Source organism: Palaemon carinicauda, chromosome 17 (genome assembly GCF_036898095.1).
Source record: "Palaemon carinicauda isolate YSFRI2023 chromosome 17, ASM3689809v2, whole genome shotgun sequence".
Taxonomy (NCBI): domain Eukaryota; kingdom Metazoa; phylum Arthropoda; class Malacostraca; order Decapoda; family Palaemonidae; genus Palaemon; species Palaemon carinicauda.
In genome coordinates, this window is record NC_090741.1 from 120,378,303 (window position 1) to 120,390,061 (window position 11,759).

An 11,759-nucleotide genomic window follows, 5' to 3' on the forward strand; every position below is an offset into this window, starting at 1 on the left:
TTTAGCTACCGGATTGTCACGACTGACTGCTGCCTGAAAATTCCACCTGTAGTGGATTTATTTCCCCATGAACTAAGTCAAATGGTCCAGTTTCTGACCTACGTCTAGTTCAGCCTCAAGTCACGGATTGGATGCCTTGTCTCTCTGATTAGATGAAAAATGCAGAAAGGATATTGTCCTCCACTCCTTAAGCACCTCAGCATTTGAACCCTTTCTGACATTCTGATGGAAGATTGAAACATAGTACGCAACTTGAGGCTGAAGTAACAGTCCGGTGTATCTAACCTTAACACAACAGCTGTGTTTGGGTTTTCTGAAACAGCTTTGCCGTGAATCTTCACCAAATTTTTCGGGATTTTTATTGTCCTCTTCTGAGTCTACGGATTCTGTCTCTGGTCCGCATCAGAGAGTGTCGATAACCTGCAAATATCAAATGCTTTGCGAGGTTATCGATCGGTTAAAGAATCCCTGCTTATACCTTGAAAGTCGGCAGCTTAGCCTGTCTCCGGTGCTGCGAGAAATTAACATGGCTCACATGTAGATTGCTGATCACCAGCGCATGTCCCGAGATAGAATTCTGAGACTCAGTAGAAGATCTATAGATCTTCCACTAAGTTATTAATGAGTAGAATTTTTTTTTCATTTCAAGCTTTTTATATAGTAATTACATTTTTTACTCGTTTTAATCCCACATTTTTTAGCTATAGGCTTGTGTGAAGAAAACGGTGTTGAATCACAGTTTGTGTAACTGTTTTATATTATAAAATTGCCTTGACCATGACAAAGTTACTTTAGATTTTTTTAATATTTATTGGACTGTAATAGTCCAAAATCAAAGTTTTGTATTCATTAAAAATTTATTTCAGACTACAATGAATGTCGGTGTTTTTTTTTTTATTTCTGGATATTTTATGACTGCATGCCTGTCATATTGCAATGTTGCCTGTAATAACAACTGTGATGTTATTGGATAATTGGATGAGGGGACAGACGATAAATTAAATTTATTTTAGTAGATCATCCTACATTTCCATTTTTTTTTTAATGTAACATGTATTCGCATGGCATGGTATAGAGTTGGTGTAGGGTGTTGTTGCTCATCATGAGACAATGTTGTGATGGACCAAAGAACTTGTGAGGGGAATGTGAAAAACAAAATATATAGATTGGGAAAAATACAAATTATTTTATATCACTGTATTCTGGATCTTTTATTACTTCATATAGTTTTTTCTTTTAATTTTAATGTCAAATTTTTACGCCATGGTCCTTAACATTGAATTGTTTTTATTTTATTTTTTTCAATTTTTATTTATTTATCTTTTTTTTTAACAATTGGCTGGGGTTTTAAAAATCGGAGATCAAATTTAAAAAATTAAGACTGGGAATCCAGACAACGACAGGGCACTGTACAGGAAGTTGAAAGTACTAAGTTTAATCTCACTGATAGTGTTTACTCTTTTATTACCACATACGGTTATACATTTTCTGGTGGTGTTTACTAAATATTGAACAGAGTTCTAAGCGTGGGTAAGCAATGACAGGGATAGAGTAAAGTGAGTTAGCTGGGTTGGGTACAACTATTATTCGCGTTTATATCTACTAGATAATGAAACGTGAACTCCATGACCCAGCTCATGAAGGTATACTCTATGATAAGAAACTGACCAAGTATTAACACCCCATTGGAAATTGCCGTTAGTTACACTTTTAACTCAGGTGATGGTGTGAAGCTTGTGAGGATATTGTTTTAAGATTTTAAGGTTGTAATTAGAAGATACGAGTTAATTTTTCATAGAAAATCTGCATAAAAAACTAAAAAGGACTTTTTTTCATAAAAACACTTTTATATCTTATACCTTATTTTTGTGTGTATGACATTACAATCAAGATGAGTGGTCTCAAAAAAAATATTATAGTTGGGTTTGCCTTTTATCCATGAGTATGGAATAATCATGACATACTGTGAACATACAGAGGATTCTAAGTCCTTTCTTTAATATATTACATAATTTTTCATGTCTAGTGTAAAGGTGAAATCGTAGAGACAAGTCATATGTGTAACATTGTTTTAAAATGCCTTTGTCGCTACTGTCAAGGTTGCTTGCTGTTAAATTTTGTGTCTGCATATATAACGTAGCGGTGGTGTTGCTGGGTGAGATCAGAATGAACCTCTGAACATATTGTCGCAGAGGAAGAAAGAAAATAAAAGAATAAGAATTTTCTCATTTTAGTGAGAGTTCATTGGACCATCCAGGCAGCAGCAACGTCCATAGTGTTGCGTTCATTAAGGTATTTAGAACTCGGTAGCATGGCTTTTTGGAAGTTAAATTAAGTACTCGATATTTTGTCATCTATATTGGTTGTATAATTGAGGAAGCCCCTGAAGCAGTTGTGATGAAATACCACTTAAAATAGTGATTTGTCAGAAGAAATATTTGAGTAACTAAGTAACCTGTCAAATTACATATGAAATTACCCCAAATATATATACTGTTATGTTGGTCTTTTTTTACTTATATAGGTAGGTTAAAAATTTAGAGAATTGATTCCTAAATGGCTCTGCATGGAGATATCTATGTCTCTCCTTCTGGTTGTAAAGACCTCTATTATCTCATCATTGAATTTTTGTTTTATTGTCTCACTGATTAACTATATAATCTTTTTAACTCATCTTTTTCAATACACTTCCAGCATATAATAGTACTGTTAGCTTATAACAGTACTGTTAGTATTTTTTTTCTAATGTTCTCACAGTTTACTTGAGCATGAAGAAATCCTACCTAATGAAAATATAGGGACTTTTTATAGATTGCTGATTCTACCCAGAATTAAATCAACGATCATATTACATATTTATTCATCAAGCTCAAGGCAAGAAACGATAATGAAAAGTTCAGCCGTTCTAGCTGAGTCCCCTTGCTAGTATAAAATGAAGGAGTGGTGCCCAGTACCCAGTTCTTCTTCATTGTATACTTTTTTTCCCAGTTCTCTGGGAATTACACCGTATTTTATTGTATAGCGAAAAGCTGAGTTGTGGTTGGCATACGGACACTAGGCTGCCTGGGTGCTACATCTGGCCACAGTACACAGACCACTACAGCGTAACGAGCGTTGGATGTCATAGTGTTTCGGGAGTGTTAGACCTGTTTATCTACTTCTTGATTGATACCGTACATTTTCGTTGGAATTGTACTGCAAGTGTTTCATAAAAGCTTGTACACTGGAGCATCATTGTATTTTCTATCTCTCGCTCTCCCTTGCACTTATAAATCTGTTTACGCTTATTACCTCATATTTTGTACTGTTTAAACATGTTTAAGCATTTTCTTGTAAGTTTCTTACTGTTTGAAATTTGTGCCATTTTAGCTCGCAAATGGCTGTATAGAAGGTCGTTGCCTCGTTGAATAAACTCAGTTGTATTCACCTCGCCTCTCTGTTAGAGCCTATTACCTACGTTGCCACATTGGTGACCACCAGAGTGGCACATTAGTGACCACCAGAGTGACTACTACACGCAGTATTTTTCGCTCACCCATTAGTTCTACCCTTGTTACAATGTCCCTACCAAACCTGACTCTTCAACACATACCTCCTCAATGAAACTGCCAATCTTCTCCAGCAGAGAAGCACTCGCCCTGTTCCAGCGCGCAAATTTGCATTTTACATCAAGGGCGTGACTAATTCTAGCAGCAAAGGATACCATATCCTTGGGGCGATTTCCGATTACACCTTCCAAAAAATCATCTATCGGCTTTGCAACCAAATGGGACGCCCCAATAGAGTATGAATCCCTAAAAAAAATACCTCCCGGAGAAGTACTACCCTTCTCCAGCCACCTGAATGTCGAGGGTTTTCACCATTCTTAACAACCACTGCGTGCCCAAAAGACTTCGCTTGCCCTCAGGGAAATGTCCAGTATTACTCGCTTGTAACCTGCTGCAGACGGCTCTCCTCAGTAAGTGATTCTACTTTGTCTCTTTGGGTACAACACCTACCCAAATGCTACAGGCACCAAAATCCCTGAAGTCGATACCTTGCCCATAAAGGACCCGATGACCAAAACTGATCCCTTTCTGGACTGTCACTTCACCACCTTTGAAACCTCCATCAACCTCTCCACTCGTGGCGAAGGGGACAACTACTCAACACCAACAGAGGCCGACATGAATGAGGTAGGACACAGATGCCTAAAATCGATGCCCTTTTGGACAGCCACTTCACCAACTTCAAAACCACCATCAATGTTTCCACTCCTGGCGAAGGGGACAACTACTCAACAACAACAGAGGCCGACATAATTTAAGTAAGGCACAGACGCCCACCTTGTGACATGCCGTGACAAAACCACCCACCAACCACATATGCCGCCTTTCGCTTGCGTCCAACCAGGGAACTTTCCAGCTACTTACTGACACTCATCATCTAAAGCTTTGCTTCCTCCATTCCAGATTCTAGGATGCTGCGAAGAAATTTGCTGATGGTTGTCAGTGGCTAAAAATATGTGTAAGTATGTCATCGCTTATGGCAGTGGCTTTCCCAGTCAATAATCTTTTCTTTTAAAGTGATGTAATTACCGGTGTGCAGATTTTGGTAGACACTGGTGCTTGCTGTTCCTTTCTACCCAAGTCACTCTCTAGGACATGACAGAGTCATTTTAAGCTTATTGACCTCCACCTGGTTTCTGCCAAGGGATCTGAGATTCCCACCCATAGATACCAGACACTCGCACTATCGTTTGGGAGCGCCAATTACCATTGGAAATTCCTTGTTGCAAACTTATCATTGCCACGGCTCGTTGCAGATTTCCTCACATATTTCCACTTACTGGTTGATGTGGGGCATCCACGATTAGTCAACACGGACTCATAGGTATGGAAATCTCTTCAACCCACCCCCTCCAACCTCACACTCTATATAAGTGCACATACAAATGTCACGCCCACTTCCTCACATCGTACCCGGAAGTCTACCGTAATGAACTTTGTCAAACGTCCATGGTTCCCGCCAAGCAATATATATATCATCTTATTTAGACAATGGCTCCCCAGTATTTGCCAGATTCGGGCATCTGGCAGCAGATCGCTTGGCAGCCACTAAACAAACGTTCACCGAAATGGAAGAAATGGGCCTTTGTCGAAACGCCTCAAGCTCATGGCTGTCTCCCTTTTTACACATTGTCCTGAACAAAGATGTATTCTTGCGTCCTTGTGGGGATTACAGGCGTGGTATCAGGACAACTGCCCCCCGGACAACTGCCCCCTGACATCTGCCCCCGGGACAACTGCCCCCGTAGGAAAACTTCCCCCGGGACAATTGCCCTTGTAAAACCACTGGACAATAGTGTAAAAAATAAAAATACATAATAACTATTAAAACTAATGTTTTATTATTGTTAATAAAAAATACTTGATTTAAAAAATACATGTTTTATAAAAATAACATTATATACTAAAATTTGTACATAGATGGGTTGCAGAAATATTGAAAAGGGATTTAAATACTAGAATTTTAAATTGTAGGCTATGTATCTCAAAAATTCCAATACATCGTGGTTCCCAAATTCTAGCACAATGTGTACTATTTGTATGCTAGAAACCTGATAGCGTTTTCTTCGATAGCAATATATTTTGCCTTTATTTCCTGTTGTACTAACAAAACTTCACGGCGGGGTTGGTCAACAGCATGGGTGTGATCATTTGCATATACAACTACTTCATTTTCACAAACTTTTACTTTCGCTTTACAGTTATTATGGCGGCGTTTTTCACATTCATAAGATGTAGCATTATTTGCCAATTCCTTCTGCTTCACATAGATGTATCCTTCATAAATAAGCTTCATTTTTCCACGTTCACTTTTGACGAACTCCATGATGGGTTATGTTACTTCTTGTATTTCTGAATAGACACTGGATCCCTCTAACTTTCTTTATTTTTGTAAACATTTGTTTGACTATACAGAATTAGCCAATTGGCGATAGCTTTCAAAAATAAACTATAACTCGTACGGCCGATTACCTAATTAGGAAATAACTACATAAATGGTAATAAATTTAGGAAATAGATACAATTATTTCTTCAATGACCGAATATGTAATTAGGAAGAATATCTTCATAAATTGTTACTAAAAAGTAATTACGTAAATGACAATATGGGGGGCAATTTTCTGGGGGGCAGTAGTCCTACGGGGGCAATTGTCCTGGGGGCAGTTGTCAGGGGGCAACTGTCCTGGGGCCTGTTGTCTCGGGGGCAGTTGTCCTAGATCCACAGGCGTATGGACATGCTGACAGAACAGGATTCCCCCTCCAAAACATTGCTGATATTAGCTCCCACTTACTCTAAGCAAAGGTTTTATCGACACTTGATTGCTTGAAGAGGTATTTTAAGGTGTCCATAAACCCAGAAGACATCTCAAGTCTACCATCACCACCCTCTTTGGTACCTATATCTTCAATTACTCCTGTTTTGGCCTTTGGAATACAGTGGCAACTTTTATACACCTCATGGATGGGATCTTGGGGACCTTCCCTTTTACCTATGCTACATGGACAACATACTCGTGTTCTCTTCTACCAAAGAGAAACACCTCCAACAACTTTACATCATTTTCAACAACCTACAACAGAACGGTCTTGTAGTCCAATACAAGTGTACCTTTGGCGACAATGAAATATCATTCTTAGGTACCGCATCACTCCCAAAGGAGTTCAGCCCCTCACTGAGAAGGTAGCAGCCGTTCAGATTATTCCCACACCTTCGATCTTCAAAGCCCTACAAGAATTCTTGGGCATGATAAACTATTATCACCAATTCTTACCAGTCCTTGCCGCTACTCTTGCTCCCCTCTACACCTCCCTCAATGGTAAGTCAATAGACCTAAATTGAAGTTTTCTTCAGGAAGTGACCTTCTTCAATGCATAGAATGCCCTAGTAACTGCTGCAACTCTCACTTTTCAAGGGATACATGCCCCTCTCCTTCTCTCCACTGATACTAGTGATGTAGCTAATTGTGCAGTATGCGAGCAGGTGCTCTGTGTTTCACCCTACCCATTGGAATTCTTAAGCAGAAAAGTATCTAAAGCTGAATCTGGATACCCTACCTTTGCTGACGGTTTGTTTTGCTGCCCGTCACTTTTGCCTCATTGTAGATTGTATGCTTTTCATTACTTACACTGACCATAGGGCCCTAGTGCATGCCTTCACTTAACAGACCGATGCCTTTTCCACCTATCAATGCCGATACCCCTCCGACATGAGTAAATACAACTGCACTCTTCAACGTATACCTAGGATATTATTTCTGTTACCGTTGCAAAAGCCCAGTGAAAATATCCAGAGTATCAAGCATGCAGGACATCTAGCATATCCCTTCATTGGGAAGAGGTTACCTTCGACAACTCCAATGCCACCCTCCTCTGTAATATCAGTACTGGCAGGTTGCCATCATGGCTACCTGTCCCCATGCGCCAATAAACGTGTGATTACATCCATGGCCTCTCACATCCCTCCCAACGATCTGATGCACAGCTACTGAAAACAAAGTTTATTTGGCACGCCATTACTAAGGATACTAAGGACTGGCTCTACACCTGTACTTCATGCTAAGCTTTAAAAGTGCATCAATGCGTGGATTCAGTAGTGGGCACCAGTCCTCACTCTCAACGTCATTTTTCCCACATTCACGTTAACATAGTAGGTTTCCTACCAAATCACAAGGACACCATTACTGTTCACCGTCATTAACCCACTCATTGGCCTGAAGCTATCCCCATGCAAACTGCAATGTCAGCCTCATGTACATCCTCTTTACTCTCAGAGTGGATAGCGAGATTTGATATCCCTAAGCATATTACTTTTGACAGGGGTATCACCTTCACCACCGAATTGTGGACACTATTAGTAAATCTCCTGGGCATCACCCTGCATCAGATAACCGCATTCAACCTTGCAGCCAACGGAATTGTTTAATGCCTTTATTAGACCCTAAAAGTTGCTTTAATGTCCCGATGCAATGACTTCAACTCGTTTATTTAGCTTTGCTGGGTCCTCCTGAGACTAAGAACCACGGCTAAAACACCCTGGATATTTCATCAGCTGAAATGGTGTATAGCAAGCTGTTGGTCGTCCCTGCCGTTTTTTTCCCCCCGTTTGCAGCCTCCTCTGACAATCTCCAGCGCCTACGCCATGTAGTGGGTAAATTTACTCCATCTGTCATACTTACAATCCCCCAGCAAAGCTTCATATACTGACAAATTTGCACAAGGCAACACACATGTTCCTGTGTAATGACACTTAGCAAGCCACTTCTAATGGCTCCTTGCATGGGCCCTTTGCTCGTGGTTCGTCAAACACTGAAGGCTTTCTTAATTAACATTTTTGGTAAAGAATACTAGATCTCCATTGATTGCCTAAAACCTGCATATTTCCTGCAACATTACTCACCTACAGTGCGTCTCACAAAAGCAAGGCACCCCATTTCACATGTCTGTATTTTTAGGGGGGTGAACTATAAACCGCACGTAAAGTTCATACACGTTCGGACAGTGTAGCGGTATTGGTTTTTTTTTATCTCTTGTCTCCACCACACTGATAAACTTGTTTAAGCTTGCTATTGCAAGAATTGGACTGTTGAATTTTATGTAATTTTTTCGCAGCTATCTGTTTTTAAGCTTATTATATCATTGGATAATCTCAGTTTCTTCCACCTTGCCTCTCTGTTACAATCTAACAGCTACATTGCCACAGAATAGGAGGAGTAAAGCTATTCTTGTGTGGACACTGACGTTCAAGATAAACTTGATGTTGCTGGCAGTCAACCAAACTCCTCAATTTTTAGAGGATATTCTGTTCTAATCTGTTTTCTCGTAATCTCTTGGGAAGACAAGGTTTTTGCGTTTATAGAACACATGCCAATTCTCAATTTAACTTCATTGCTGTGAAAGTGTTCCGTTGTTTGAGATGAAGTAAAGTTGGCTGTAACTGTTTATATATAAAAACCATTATACTTACGAAAAAAGTGTTTGTTACGGAATAAACTTTTAAATAAGATAACCCTGTCTATTTTTTCATCTTGTCATTTGCAATATTCCTCATTATAATGCAATGGTTACAAGTACATGTTCCCGACAAACATCCCTTTTTTTTTTTATTTATGATATATCACAACTATTGAAACACGAATGCTATTTTGATTGCAATTCCTTCAAACTTATACTGCACCTGTCTCTGTTATTGTTTATTTTATCCTTTTTCTTATATATGTCTATGTGTAACTCTTCTGCTATAAAATATCAAAATAACAATCTTCTTTTTTTCTTTATTCACTCTTCCTATTAATATGCAGTGCTTGCCGATTCAAATACCTTATCCTTAGATTTTTAATATTTATCACATAATCCTTTACTGTACTTAACTTTTGTTTTAACTCAGGCATATATTTGCATCCTTTCGAGAATATTTCATATTTTTAATCTTGTTTTCTAGTAAACACTTCTTGCTTGTAATGATTTTAAAATGTTTACACTTTCATCCTTAGTTAAATCGCAGGTCAAAATAATCTTTTGATTGTCCAGCTACTTTCCCTCCCACCATTTTATCAGTCAACTTGATCTTTCACCAATCTGGAATAAAAGAAATTTGCCTTAGAATAATCCTTAAAGATAACGCATCTGCGAGCTACATCGTCAAGATAACTGCAGTCTAGCTTAAGCTAGTGATAAACAACATCCCCTTAGTACATGATGCCTATCAGCTATTGCAAGAAAAAAAAATCTGCACAGCAACTCTAACAATTTAGATTGATGGCCAATTTCAACTCTGAATAATTGGATCTTAGTTGCATAAGTTTCATGGATTAATCGCAATTATGTTTTTAATGACTTGTCAACATGGAAACCACCAATTTCAAGGGTCGAGGGATCTTTGGGGGTCTATTTGGTGTATATGAAAGTCAGCTACTATGTATTTCAGGTCTGGGTCATCAGTTATTCCAATATTATTTTTTTCTTAATTAACTGATGGATCGGTGTGATACTTTGTACCAGTGAATTTCACACCTTCCACAAATTTTTGGTAATAAATTAATTTTTCCAATTTATCTGTTTGTGTGGCACTTTACTCCTGAATTTGATAGGGCAGCCAACAAACTATTTAACGCTTAAGGACATTCCATCTGGAAGAAAACCGAACTTGTCCTTAGTATCTACTTAGAGCAAAGTCCTTACTACCCCTCAATCCTCCTTTTTCTCTGGAATTAGGGTGTGAAGAAGAAAAATGTAGAAGGCAAAATAGTTAGATCTTGTATATATTGTATAAATTGAAATATAAGGTCAACATAAAGGTACGACAGCCAAGCAGTTAGGTGAAAAAATATTTACTCTTAATAATCTCCTTTTTTTCTCTAGGTAAAATTCATACTCATCGGGATTATGTAAGTTGGCGATAATTAGACCGACAGTTTCTTTCAAGATATTGGCTGACCATTCTCACCCTCGAATGTTCTTGATTGTCCAACTGCACCTACACACGATTCTCTTGTTTCACGGATCTTCACTCCTTACAGTTTGCCCCAGTAATTTTTTTTTTTTCATACACCACTAAACTTGCTCAACAGCATTTACCTCTTGGTGTGGTTGGACAGATAAATAAATTAATGACCCCATATTTCTTTTTTACTGTGATTTGTTGTGCCGATTCTACTGGAACAAAAGAAGTAGCTCGGGTCATATAAAATGCATTTGGTATGACATTTGTTGGAATTTTAAATGCTTTAGAAGATCTGCTTTTTGGTAGAGGCTATGGGACAAAGATTCACCTTAGTTACCTTGGTGTGGTAGAGAACCATATCAATAACCATCACCGATGGCTAATCTAGCATTGAGAGGAGCTGCGACATTATCCAAGAGATAAAAACAGAGTTGATCTTTTCCCTATGCTAGTGGCCATATTATATTTTAGCTGGATATAAAAAATGCAACATTGATTAATTCCTTATCTGATCCAGCTCCCACTACCACAGAACACTCTCCATTTCCAGGTGGCACCTAGCGACTATATGAAGCACTGGTAGGTGGCTGTATTGTGTCGGCAAACTCCTTACTTCGTTAAATTCTCATAGTCAGTCAGGTCTCATCTACCTAAACCACACGTGTCCCCTCTCCCTAACGTTTCTTGAGTGCTCACAAAGCCTGAACACACATTTTCCGCTGTGATGTTTTATAGCGAATACCCATGAAGTAATGGATTCGACAAACTCCCATTTAGGATTTTTCTTCAGGAATGATATCAGTCTTCTTTAAATTTTCCGACATCGCATTATGAGTTATGGCTTGTTTGGCATAGAATATATCGTGCATGTAATTCTGGATGGTTAACCGCCCCCTACCCCCCCCCCAAAAAAAAAAAAAAAAAAAAAAAATATATATATATATATATATATATATATATATATATATATATATATATATATATATATATATATATATATATATATATATATATGACTGATGCGAAGATGAAATAGGTGCATGTGACCCAACTGTTGATCAGGTGTGTCGGGTAATCTCATGATTACTCTTACTGTTTTGCACAAGTGACCGCCTAAAGTTTCTGCGACACTAGTATGCTGTCTGTGAGGAGTAGAGGGAAATTTTGAATTTATATCATACATCAATACTCATTACATTTATGAAAATAATAATCATAATAAATCATGATGAAACTATATATATATATATATATATATATATATATATATA